Source organism: Myxocyprinus asiaticus, chromosome 16, assembly GCF_019703515.2.
Source record: "Myxocyprinus asiaticus isolate MX2 ecotype Aquarium Trade chromosome 16, UBuf_Myxa_2, whole genome shotgun sequence".
NCBI classification, from domain to species: domain Eukaryota; kingdom Metazoa; phylum Chordata; class Actinopteri; order Cypriniformes; family Catostomidae; genus Myxocyprinus; species Myxocyprinus asiaticus.
The window spans coordinates 8310726-8323513 of NC_059359.1; the positions used below are offsets into that span (position 1 = coordinate 8310726).

General features: G+C 41.1%; 1 protein-coding gene across 2 annotated transcripts in view; it reads left to right on the plus strand.

The window, feature by feature from the left end:
• LOC127454460 (zinc finger protein ZFPM2-like) overlaps positions 1-12788 on the plus strand; it is a 233185-nt gene that overhangs the window by 109956 nt on the left and 110441 nt on the right. The window lies entirely within an intron of this gene.

Sequence of the window (12788 nt, forward strand, 5' to 3'; positions counted from 1 at the left end):
GTTACATATCAACCATAACCCAGTGCTCTTTAACAAACCCAGAGTCAAACTGACCTCAAATATACAGCTTTATACAAAATATACATGCTTTAACCATTTAATTAGCATATTTTAACAGTAAAGACTTTATTGATATTCTATCTACTAGAGTTAGGACATCTACAGTAACTGCAGCCCAAATGTCGCTAAGTTCACCTCAGACGTTATAGAAAGAGTTAAAAAAGGAAAGAGTGTTGACCTGACTACACAGGCAGAGAGAGGAATCCTTTAGGATTTAACATTCCATTTTGAATGTGGATTAATTAAGCAAAACTTATTAAAGATTGTAACGAATTTCATATTTATCCTGTTAAGAAACATAAGGAAAAGACCGCGAGGAGTTTGGACTCAGGGGCCCCATTCTAGGCGATTACTTTAACACATTACTTATAACTTTATTAAACCATTGTTTTCCTTATGTTTCGAAGCTGTTTTTCACTTATGTACTGCCCCTAGAAAGTACACACATAATAGTGTGTTTGAAACAATTTAGTTGTTGTCTGAAATGGATCAGGACACATTCGCAATTGTGATCAGATCACAAAACATTTAGGACCCTGATTACACCCCTGAATGGACCTTTGTTTCCAGCAAGACCACCTGAGATCGGATCACCCGAGACTGATGTTAATACCAGGTGTAAATGGGCCAGAGAGTCTAAAAAGAGAGAAAGTTAGAGAGAGATGCATGGCAGAAGATCTTGGCATCTGCAGAGCAGAGATAGGGTCACATGATGAGGTCTTATCAGTGCAGAGGGTGAATCGCACATCTGATATACTGGAGAAGTCAGTGGACATCAGGGGGCATCTGAGAGTTTACGATGCCATGCTCTGCTGTGTTTGTGTTTTTTGTGTGTTTACACATGAACCTACCCAGTCTGGACACCGTCCACTTCTGTTCCATTTAAATGATTTACCCAAATGATTCATGACGCAGCGAGTCATGTCTCACTATGAGAGTTATTGATTTAACACGTTGGAGAGGCTCTCCACAAGCTGTTTGAACAGTGAATCATCTTTAGAGTTAAAGTGGACATTGAAGACAGAGTGATGTTATAGTTGAATTTGTATTTTGTTCTCCAGGTCAGAAATAATTCCATAAAAAAAATGCTTTGACCAGACTAAAGTGGTTGTCCAGTCTTCCAGAATGGCAAAGCTGCTTAGGCTGGTCTGTTTTGCTGGTTTTTAAAGTGGTTTGGGGCACTTGTCAGCTGGTGAAGCTGGGAGACCAGCTAAGACCTGCAAACCAACTTAAGGTGTTTTAAGCTGGGGTTTTTAGCAGGGCAACCAATGTTGACTAGCTTATCTCTCATCCTGGCCAAGCTTGTCTGTTTTTCTGGCATTAGAGGTTTTTTTTGTTTGTTTTTTTTTTTTTTTTTTTGGCTCTGGTCAGTTGCTAGACTACCTGAAGATTGTATTGACCAGGCTGAGAGACCAGCTACACCATCTTAAATTAGTTTAGACTGTTTTAAGCTGGTTTATTTTTTTTTGCAGAGCTGCCTCAAGTGGTTAAATGGCCAAGCTCGTTAGACTGGTCTGTCTTTCTGGTTTTAAAGAGGGGTTTTGGGACATTGTCAGCTGGTCAGGTTGAAAGATCAGCTGGACAAACCAGATAAAACAGCTAAACACTAGCTCGGCCAAGCTCGGAGACCAGTAAGACCTCCTTTTTCAACCCTGCTTCTAAAACAAGCCCAAGGTAGTTTGCTGGTCTTAGCTGGTTTAAGCTGTTTTTATTAAAAAACATTTACAGCAGGGTTGACCAACAAAACAGCTTGGGCATCTTAAGGTGGTAAGATGATATCTCAGCATGGCCAAGCTGGTTAGGCTGGTCTGTTTTCTGGTTTTACAGAGGTTTTGTGCCCTGGTCAGCTAGTCAGGTTTGGAGGCCAGCCACACCGCATTTTTTCAAATCAGCTAACAACAACCCCCCCCCCCCCAGCTAAAACCAGCCGAAGGTGGTTTGTAGGTCTCAGCTGGTTTAAGATGTTTTTGTTTTGTTTTTTCAGCAGAGTTGACCAACAAACCAGCTTTGGCTTGTTTAAGCTAGTTTCTGTGTTTTTTTTTTTTTTTTTTTGCAGGTCAGCTTAGTGTGGTTAGCTAGTCTCCCACCCTGGCCAAGCTGGTTTGGCTGGTCTGTTTTTCTGGTTTTAGTGGGGTTTTATGCCATTGCCAGCTGGTCAGTTTGGGAAACCAGTTACAACTAATTTTTTCAACCCATCTGGGAAAAAAAAAAAAAAAAAAGCACTGTTGACCTTTAAACCAGCTCGGTTAAGGTGGTCTCTCAGCATGGTAAAGCTGGTTTGGCTGATCTGTTTTGCTGGTTTTAGAGGTGTTTCGGGTATTTGTCAACAGGCCAGGCTTGAAGACCAGCTAACCCGGCTTAAAACAGCTAAGATCATCAAACCAACTTGGGCTAGTTTAAACTGGTTTCTCTTTTGCAGGGCAGCCTAAGGTGGTTAGCTGGTCTTCCATCCTGGCTATGCTGGTTAGGCTGGTTTGTTCTGCAGGTTTTAGAGAGGTTTGTGCCCTGGTCAGCTGGTCAGATTAGGAGACCAGCATCACCTCATTTTTCTATCCAGCTGGATAAAAACTCCAGCTAAAACCAGCCCAAGGTGGTTTGCTGGTTCAGTTGGTTTAAGATGTTTTTTTCAGCAGAGTTGACCAACAAACCAGCTTTGGCTGGTTTAAGCTAGTTTCTGGGTTTTTTTGCAGGTCAGCTTAGTGTGGTTAACCAGTCTCCCACCGTGGCCAAGTTGGCAAGGCTGGTATGGTTTTTTCTGGTTTTAGAGGTGTTTTTGGCCTTTGTCAGCTCATCAGGCTCATAGACCAGCTGCTGACCAGCTAAATACCTGCTTGGCCAGGCTGGCAGACCAGCTTAACCTGATTAAATCGACTGAGATAAAAAAACAAAAAAACAAAAAACAACTTAGGCTAGTTTAAGATGGTTTCTTTTATTGCAGGGCAGCCTATGGTGGTTTGCTGGTCTTCCAGCCCAGGCTAGACCAGCCGAAGACCAGTTTTGCTAGGCTGTGAGACCTGCTGAAGACCAGTATGACCAGGCTGGGAAACAATCTGAACCATCTTGAACCAGTTAAGACCAACACATAACTTTAGTCTGTTTTAAGCAGTTTTTTTTTTCTCATCAGGATTTAAAAAAATGAGGTGTTGAAATGATTAAAGCTAAATAAAATACGATATCCAGTACTTTTCCTCTGGGTTCGCTCATTCTGTAGAGCTTTGGAATGACCGAACTCTTGCGAGACAAGCTGCTTTAAAAGAGACGTACATTTAAATGTGACCAGATGACTTGCAAATTGATTTAAGACACATTGTGGTGTCAGTTTCGGATGGATGTTTGAACTGCTGTTTCCACAGAGCATTTCCTCTCTGTGTCTGAGTGATAGTCGACCAAACTGTTGTTGCTCTCTTGTTCTCCTGCTGATCAATCAGGCCATTAAAGCCCAATTACCCAGCAGCCCCTGCGCAGGTGAACGACGAGCCGTCCACCCCCACCAAATTAACACAAATTAATAATGACACTCAGACATAAATGTCTGCCATCTGGGGGCCGGGCGGCCAGTCTGGGTCGAAGCTATTGAGTAACAGGTGTCTTCATCACAGTAATTACTGGGCCTGGACGCAACCCTGACAGCGGCCCATGCCGCTTTCTGTCTCTCTCACTGCCAGTGTCCAGTTTAAGTGTTAATAATTGATTTGGAAACAAGCTAATATTGAACTACATATATGGGGCCTCTTTCAAGATGGCAGTTTAAGGATGGCTTTTCGTTCAATGTTCTAATGAATGAACATTCCACTAATTAAAGAGCTTTGTTAATAGGCTGTGATAAACGGGTGGGCAGGATCTTTTTCCATCTACTCCTGTGGTTAAGCCACACAGTTAAAACTCAAACATAGATCATATGTGAGGACTAGTAATAGATAATTGCTCAGCAACATTTAACTTTTATATAAGATGATGCACATCTCTTGATGATGCTCTAACTTTCTTCCATGGAACACAAAAGGAGATGTTAGGCAGAATGTTAGCCTCAGCAACCATTCACTTTCATTGCATTTTTCTCTTTCCATACAATTAAAGTGAATGGTGATGGTGGCCATTGAATGGTGGTCAGTTCTCCTCTGGGGAGGTTTTAATATCACAACACTGAGCATGAACCACCAGTCAAATACTCTTTAGTGCATATAAATAGGGCTGGTGGATGTGTCTTTGTGTTCGCTATCTGTCACTCACTCAAAGTTGTGTCAATGTAGTGACGCTAGGGGTTACTCTTGGGAGCCCCAAACACCTCTGATGTTTTGAAAAAAGGCCAATGGAAATTGGCACGTAGAATTTGCATGCCACTCCCCCGGACATACGGGTATAAAAGGAGCTGGTATGTAACCACTCATTCAGATTTTCTCTTCGGAGCCGAGCGGTTGCATTCAGTGCACTGAATACAATTCCTCCAATTCACCTCGTAAAACTGAACGAACTCAACTCCGCGGCGGACGCACTGTCACGACACGTTACGCTCAGAGGAGAGTGGAGACTCCACCCCAGGTGGTCCAGCTGATTTGGAGTCGATTCGGTCGAGCACAGGTAGACCTGTTTGCTTCCCGGGAATCCTCCCACTGCCTCCTTTGGTACGCCCTGACCGAGGCACCCCTCGGTATAGACGCGCTGGCACACAGCTGGCCCCCTGGACTACGCAAGTATGCGTTTCCCCCAGTGAGCCTACTTGCACAGACCCTGTGCAAGGTCAGGGAGGACGAGGAGCAGGTCATCCTAGTAGCACCCTACTGGCCCACCCAGACATGGTTCTCGGATCTCACACTCCTCGCGACAGCCCCCCACTGGCGAATTCCCCTGAGGAAGGACCTTCTTTCTCAGGGACAGGGCACCATCTGGCACCCGCGACCAGACCTCTGGAATCTCTACATCTGGCCCTTGGACGGGACGCGGAAGACCTAAGTTGCCTACCACCCACGGTGGTAGACACGATCACTCAGGCTAGGGCTCCATCTATGAGGTGCCTGTATGCTTCTAAGTGGCGTTCTTCCAGACGTGAAGACCCCCAAAGATGCGCAGTTGGATCGGTGCTTTCCTTCCTGCAGGAGAAGCTGGAGGGGCGGCTGTCCCCCTCCACCTTGAAGATGTATGTAGCCGCTATTTCTATGATGCAGTAGATGGTAAGAACTTGGGGAAGCACGACTTGGTCATCAGGATCTTGAGAGGCGCAAGGAGGTTGAATCCCTCCAGACCGCGCCTCGTCCCCTCGTGGGACCTCTCTGTAGTCCTTCAGGGTCTACAGGGAGCTCCTTTTGAGCCCTTGGAGTCAGCTGAGCTTAAGGCACTCTCTTTGAAGACTGCCCTCTTGACTGCGCTCACTTCCATCAAGAGGGTAGGGGACCTGCAGGCGTTTTCTGTCAGCGAATTGTGCCTGGAGTTCGGTCCGGGTTACTCTCAAGTGATCCTGAGACCCCAACCGGGCTATGTGCCCAAGGTTCCCATCTGCAAGCGCTGCCCCAGGAGGAGGCAGACCCAGCCTTGGAGTTGCTGTGTCCGGTGCAAGCTTTACACATCTATTTGAATCGCACGCAGAGCTTTAGAAGCTCCGAGCAGCTCTTTGTCTGCTTTGGTGGACAGCAGAAAGGAAGCGCTGTCTCCAAACAGAGGATCGCCCACTGGGTCATTGACGCCACCGCGATGGCATATCAGGCTCAGGACGTGCCACCCCCTGTGGGGTTATGAGCCCACTCTACCAGGAGTGTGGCGGCCTCCTGGGCCCTGGCCAGTGGCACCTCTTTGGCAGACATCTGCAGAGCAGCGGGCTGGGCAGCACCCAACTACTTTGCAAAGTTCTACAATCTCCGGGTTGAGCTGGTCTCATCCCGTGTATTGGCAGGCACGAGCAGGTAAGTTCTGGGACAGCTGGCCGGGTGTACTGCTTGCACATAGCGCCTTTCCCCTCCTTTAAGGTGAAGACGTGCGCTCATGACTCCCAGTCGTGTTCACAGACTGTGATCCCTGGATGAATTTCCTCCTTAGCCCTGTGGCAGTTGAGTTTGCGGAGAAACTCGCTGCCGGCCCAGTACATGAGCTAATGAGCCCCTGTACTGAGGTAGGTGCTCCACATGTGCTGGTTCCCTGAAGGCAACCCCATGTGATATCTTACGTAAAATCGTTTCCTTGTCGGTAAACTGCGTCTTCCTTGGGCAGAGGCCCCTCTGCCCCCAGTTGCCATGCTTTGTAGAAACTCCAACTCCACAGGCACACAGTGGTCTGCCCTTCTTGCACCGCCAGTCCACGTAACACAGTTCAGGTAGTTGTGGCGTTTTGTATATGGACCCCTAGTGTCACTACATCAACACAACGTCGAGTGAGTGACAGATGGGGAACGTCATGGTTACTTTTGTAACTTCTGTTCCCTGATGGAAGGAACGAGATGTTGTGTCCCTCTTGCCACAACGCTGAACTACCCGCTGAAATGGCAGGGACCTGGTCTCGGCTCCTCAGCACAAAACCTGAATGAGTGGTTGCATACCAGCTCCTTTTATACCTGTATGTCCAGGGGAGTGGCATGCAAATTCCACTCGCCAATTCCCATTGGCCTTTTTCAAAAGATCAGAAGTGTTTGGGGCTCCCAAGAGTGACCCCTAGTGTCACTACATCGACACAACGTCTCCTTCCCTCCACCAGGAAACGGAGGTTACGAGGTTACATGACGTTTTCTGCTTGGAGCTGACGTGGCTGCAGAAATGATATGCAATAGAGCGCAACAGTCTGGTTCCAGAAGTAAAAATCCCATTCTTTTTTTTATTTTTATTGATTATTAGCGATAACTTGTAAACCTTTAAAGACAGACCTACCATAAGCTCAGAGGTTGCTAAATGATGGTATATGCTTCTGTTGAAGCAATCGTCTGCATTATTTCAGCTTCATTTAAAAAACCTCTATAACTCTGCTTACCCGCAGGCGGGTCCAAAAAAGGGCGCTATGTCACAAAATAAGTTTACGCTTAAAACGTTCAAGTCTCAGAATATCTCGGCTTTCTAATTACACCTAGACTGAGCTTCTAGTCCACTGATAGGCCGAGATATTTGATGAAACAATGGGGGTGGTGCATGAACTGAAAATTAGACTGAATGTATATGGAAGAGCAAATCTGTGAGGGAAAAAAATTTTTAGAACGCCACCTACATTTCAGATCTGCATTTTATGATGGAAGGTGATAGAGGACTAGTTGCTACCATCTAGTGGAATAAAAATAAGACTATTTGGAGGGAGAAGGGGTGAACAGAACCAGAGTTACATGTTTACAAAGTTAGGACAACAACAAAAACAAGATTTTTTTAGATTTAGTGTGAGCAATTGCAGATGGCAGCCCAAAAATGGCTCATAGTTGAAGAGGTTAATAGTGGACTTCCTGGTGAAGAACTACACTACCCATGATCCTGAAGAGAAAAGATCCACCACTCAGAGAATCATGGTCAAAAAATGGCTCCAAAAGAGTTCTGCAGTGATCGCCCTCTTCCATGATGCACTGTGCAATCGAGTCTACACACTGAAACTACTTATATATTTGTATATAGGCTATCTGAATATTTTGCGGACTTATCGAAATATTCTATGCTCTAATTTAGCAGGAAACCAGTATTTCACAGGGGTGCGAGGAGTAATTACTGCTATCATTCATCATATCTCCTCTTCTTTTTACTCTTCCTCTTATAGGTTTATTGTTCTCATCCTAAACTTTTTTTCCATGCTGAAATTATATTTTTCTTCTTGTCATTACTTCATTAATCAAGAGCCGGGCCTTTTGGAAAAATGTTTTGTTTTGGAGTCTGCAATCTATTTTGTGGGAAGTGTGGGGATGTATGTGTGTATTTGGAAGAGAGAGAGTGAATGTGTGTGTGTGTCTGTGTGTTGTTAATCTGTGCCCGTGGCAGGTTTCCCCTCCGAAACGCAGCACTAAGCAGCAGTATCGCATGCCTATTGTTGTAGCCTCTGTCATAGCAAGGAGAGCTTGATGCAGCCTGCGCTGCTCTGATAAGGAAAGAGGATTCAACATGGCTAGAAAGAGGAATATGTGGGACCTGAGAGTGGAGCACAAACACACACACTCACACACACACACACACACACACACACACACACAGACAAACATCATTCTCATGCTGGCACATGCATAACCAATTATTTACACTTACATCTAATTATATATGCTAGTGAGGTTTATTTTCTCATAAGCAAGTCAAACGCTCATCTGTATATTTGGCACATTGCATAGATACAGACTTATTCACATCAAAAGTTATATTTATCGGAGAGAACATCTCCACTGTTTGTAATGTTGCCTAGTAGTGAGCTTTAACAGGATTTAAATTCCTTGTTGGACACAAAAAATATTTTGGCACGCAGAATGTGGCTTTATCTAATGAAATAATGGGCCCAAAGTTTAGGCGGGGAACCAATTTGTGATTGCATGCATCTATTACTTTGCTGGGCCCTAAACAGTTGCAAGACCAGCGTCGTGTCTGACTACATAAATGAAAATGGCTGGGTTATGTAGCGTCTGGCTGAAGTTGAATCTAGAGTGGTTCTTGTTTGTGTAAAACTTACCACAATAATGCTTGTGGTTGTTTCCAGGCAGTGTTTGAATTGTGACCGAGCTCTCTGGGGGCCCCCATTAAAACCCACTACATGAAAAATAAAAAAAAGTAAATATTTTGGTGCAATAATCAATGGGGTAACTAGGATCTTATGCATTCCATCCTTGGCATTCTAGCTCTCAGTTTGTCCAGATACTCAAGTGTCTTTGTCGGGCACTTCTCACACACCTTACAGTCTAGCTGATTCCACAAAAGCTCAATGGGGTTAATATCCATGACACTCTTTTCCAATTATCTGTTGTCCAATGTCTGTGTTTCTTTGCCCACTCTAACCTTTTCTTTTTGTTTTTCTGTTTCAAAAGTGTCTTTTTCTTTGCAATTCTTCCCATAAGGCCTGCACCCTTGAGTCTTCTCTTTACTGTTGTACATGAAACTGGTGTTGAGCGGGTAGAATTCAATGAAGCTGTCAGCTGAGGACATGTGAGGTGTCTATTTCTCAAACTAGAGACTCTGATGTACATATCCTCTTGTTTAGTTGTACATCTGGCCTTCCACATCTCTTTCTGTCCTTGTTAGAGACAGTTGTGCTTTGTCTTTGAAGACTGCAGTGAACACATTTGGATGAAATATTCAGTTTTTTGGCAATTTCAAGCATTGTATAGCCTTCATTCCTCAAAACAATTATTGACTGATGAGTTTCTAGTGAAAGCTGTTTCTTTTTTGACATTTTTTTTCTAATATTGACCTTAAGACATGCCAGTCTATTGCATACTATGGCAACTCAAAAACAAACACAAAGACAATGTTAAGCTTAATTTAACGAACCAAATAGCTTTCAACTGTGTTTGATATAATGACAAGTGATTTTCTAGTACCAAATTAGCAATTTAGCATGATTACTTAAGGATAAGGTGTTGGAGTGATGGCTGCTGGAAATGGGACCTGTCTTGATTTGATTTCAAATAGTGATGGTGCTGTTTTTTTACATTAGTAATGTCTTGACATACTTTGTGATCAGCTGAATGCCACTTTGGTGAATTAAAGTACCAATTTCCTTCTGAAACAGCAAAATCTGTTCATTATTCCAAACTTTTGGCCGCCAGTATATATACCAAGAAACTTGTTCCTTGTGCTTAAATGGTGCTTGTTTAACAAAACCAGAGTCGATTATTTTCGCGGTTGTTGTCGTTATTACGTTATATAATCAGGTCATGTGTCAATACCCACGTCCCTGGATGAAGTATGTCTGAAATCTGTCCATACTAATTGCATGCACCCCTAAAGAACAATGTAAAAAAAAATCTTGTTGGTTCAACTTAAAAAAGTAAGTGTCGATGCTGCCTTAAGTTGTGTCAACTTAATAAGGAAAGTTGTTTTTTTGATCAGCCAACAGAAAATTAGATAATTGAGTTATCTGAACAAGATCAGTCTAGGGCAGTTATTCTAATTCTACATTTTTAAGTTATGATACCTAAAAGGCTAAATCATTTTTACAGTGAACATACTGTTTTACTGCCTGAGAAGAGCGTCCTTTATCATTTACAGTACATACTGTGAAAAAATGTTAATTAAATATACTACGTCTCTGACCATTTCACTGCATGGACACTAGGCATATAGGCTACTCACATTAAAGATGATGGGAGAAAATAGTTGCAGAAAAAAATGCTAGTAGCCATGAAAACACTGGACTGTCTACCCCGTTTGAAGTGAATAATTACATCAGACATACGACTCTGACTCGGTAAGATTTCCCAAGTATCCCAACGTTATAGTACCACAAATTCACAAAATAATTCGATATATTGATTAAAATTAATAATTTTGGAATTTTAATGAGTTGTAAGATGAGGATAAGATGTTATGCTTAATAATAGACTATCATTTTCAGAATTTTTAAAAGTGCCACCGTGGATGAGATGCATGGTGTTTGGCAGAGCTATAAATAAGACATAACCTATTATAGCTGATTATAATGTAAAAGAATGTACAATTTTTCTGTTATCACAATCATTTATCTGTATGCCCTGCATATATGTAAATATTGAGGGAGATATTAACTGTGTGCATTTTCATTAACCTATCAACTGTTCAGTTCTAAGATAAATGATGATTTATTGTCTATAAATTAGGTGTACCGACCATCACAAATCAAAGAAGAATTATATCTTTCCAGAAAATGAGCATCCACTCTTTCAGTGTCACTCGGTCGACGCCTGTAAATTCCTTCAGAAAGCTCCTCTTTTTTCTTTCTCCTTTCTTTCTTTCTTTCTTTCTCTCTTCTTTTTTCTTTCTTTCTTTCTTTATTTTCTCTTATTTATTTCTCTTTTTTCTTTCTTTCTTTCCTCTCTTTCTTTCTCTTCTTTTTCTTTCTCTCCTTTCTTTCTTTTCTCTTCTTTCTCTTTTTCTTACTCTCTCTTCTTTTTTCTTTCTTTTTCTTTTTTCTCTTATTTCTTTCTCTCCTTTTTCCTCTTCTTTTTTCTTTCTTTCTTCTTTCTCTTTCTTTCTTTTCTCTTATTTCTTTCTTTCTCTTCTTTTTTCTTTGTTTATTTTCTCTTATTTATTTCTCTCTTTCTTTCTTTCTTCCTTTCTTTCTTTCTCTTTCTTTCTCTGATTTTTTTGTTTTTCCCCTTTTTCATTTCTCTGTTTCTTTCTTGGTCTTCTTTTTTCTTTCTGTCTCCTTTCTCTTTCTTTCTTTATCTTTTCTCTTGTTTCTTTCTTTCTCTTCTTTTTTCTTTCTTTCGTTCTTTCTTTTCTGTTATTTCTTTCTCACCTCTCTCTTTTTCTTCCTTTCTCTCCTTTCTTTCTTTCTTTCTTTCTTTCATTCATTCTGTCTCTTCTTGTATGGGATAATTTAATCTTTCTTTCTTTCTTTGTTTTCCTTTTATTTTTCTGTTTTCTTTCCTACTTTTCTTTCTCGTCTTTCTCTTCTTTTTTCTTTCTCTCTCTTTTTCATTCATTCTTTCATTATCTCCTTTATTCTCTCTTTTTTATTTCCTTTCTTTTTTATTTCTCTCTTTCTTTTCTCTTTTCTTCCTTTTTCTCTTTTCTTTCTCTCTGTTTTTCTTTTCTTTCTCTTCTTTTTTCTTTTCTTTCTTTCTCTCCTTTTTTCTTTCACTTTCATTCATTCTTTCATTCTCTTCTTTCTCTCTGTTTTTCTTTTCTTTCCCTTCTTTTTTATCTTTTCTTTCTTTCTTTCTTTCTTTCTTTCTCTCATTCTCTCTTTCTTTCTTTCTTTCTTTCTTTCTTTCTTTCTTTCCTTGTTTGTTTGAAGATTTATTTCTTATCTTCCTTAAATTGTGTCAGTTTTGATTTCAAGTTTGATATGGTTTCTGTTGTTCAACTGGTAGTGCATGGCGTTAGCAACACACTATAAAGTATAACTTGAATGCACCTTTAGTCACTTTGGATAAATTAATCTGCCAAATGTATTGATATAAATGTAATGTAAATTAATTCAAGTCTCCTTTCCTGAGGTGCTCTCAATCATATTTGTTTTGATAGAATCCAACATAAAGTAATTTCTTGCATTCAAGTCGCCATCTTAATAAAGGCATATGAATGAAGTGTAAAATACGGAGCCCAAGGTGACGTGTTCGTTGTGACGTCCTCAATAGCTGAGTGTGTTTTAAAATGATCAAGGACAAAGCTGAAAAAACAGTGAATGAATGAACATGTAAATGTGTTTTTTAATGGGCAAAAGAAATAGGAAAATGACAATGGAATGATTCATTCCAGGTGAAAGCATTCTAAATACTAATGATTAGATATGAATCGGCCACAGGGTTTCAGTGAGGTCCTGTATTGAGGGTATTGTACTTTTCACTGATAATAACCAAAGCAGGCTTGAGTCAGACTGAAATAAACCAAATTAGTATTTGAAGTATATTTACTTCACTAATTGCTGTATGCCATATATGTTATCTAGAGATGATTAAATCTCCATTACTTAGATTAAGTCACTGAGTCTTTGCAATTGTCATGATATTTTGAAGTTCAGCATTAACTTGTATCACATTTTTAGAAAATCTTCAAGATGAAAAAAGTCTAAAAGAATATTTGGTCTAAGAGACTATTTAGCATGAAATCTTGCAATATATATTAATAATATAGAAACTTTTTTTAATTTCAAAATTT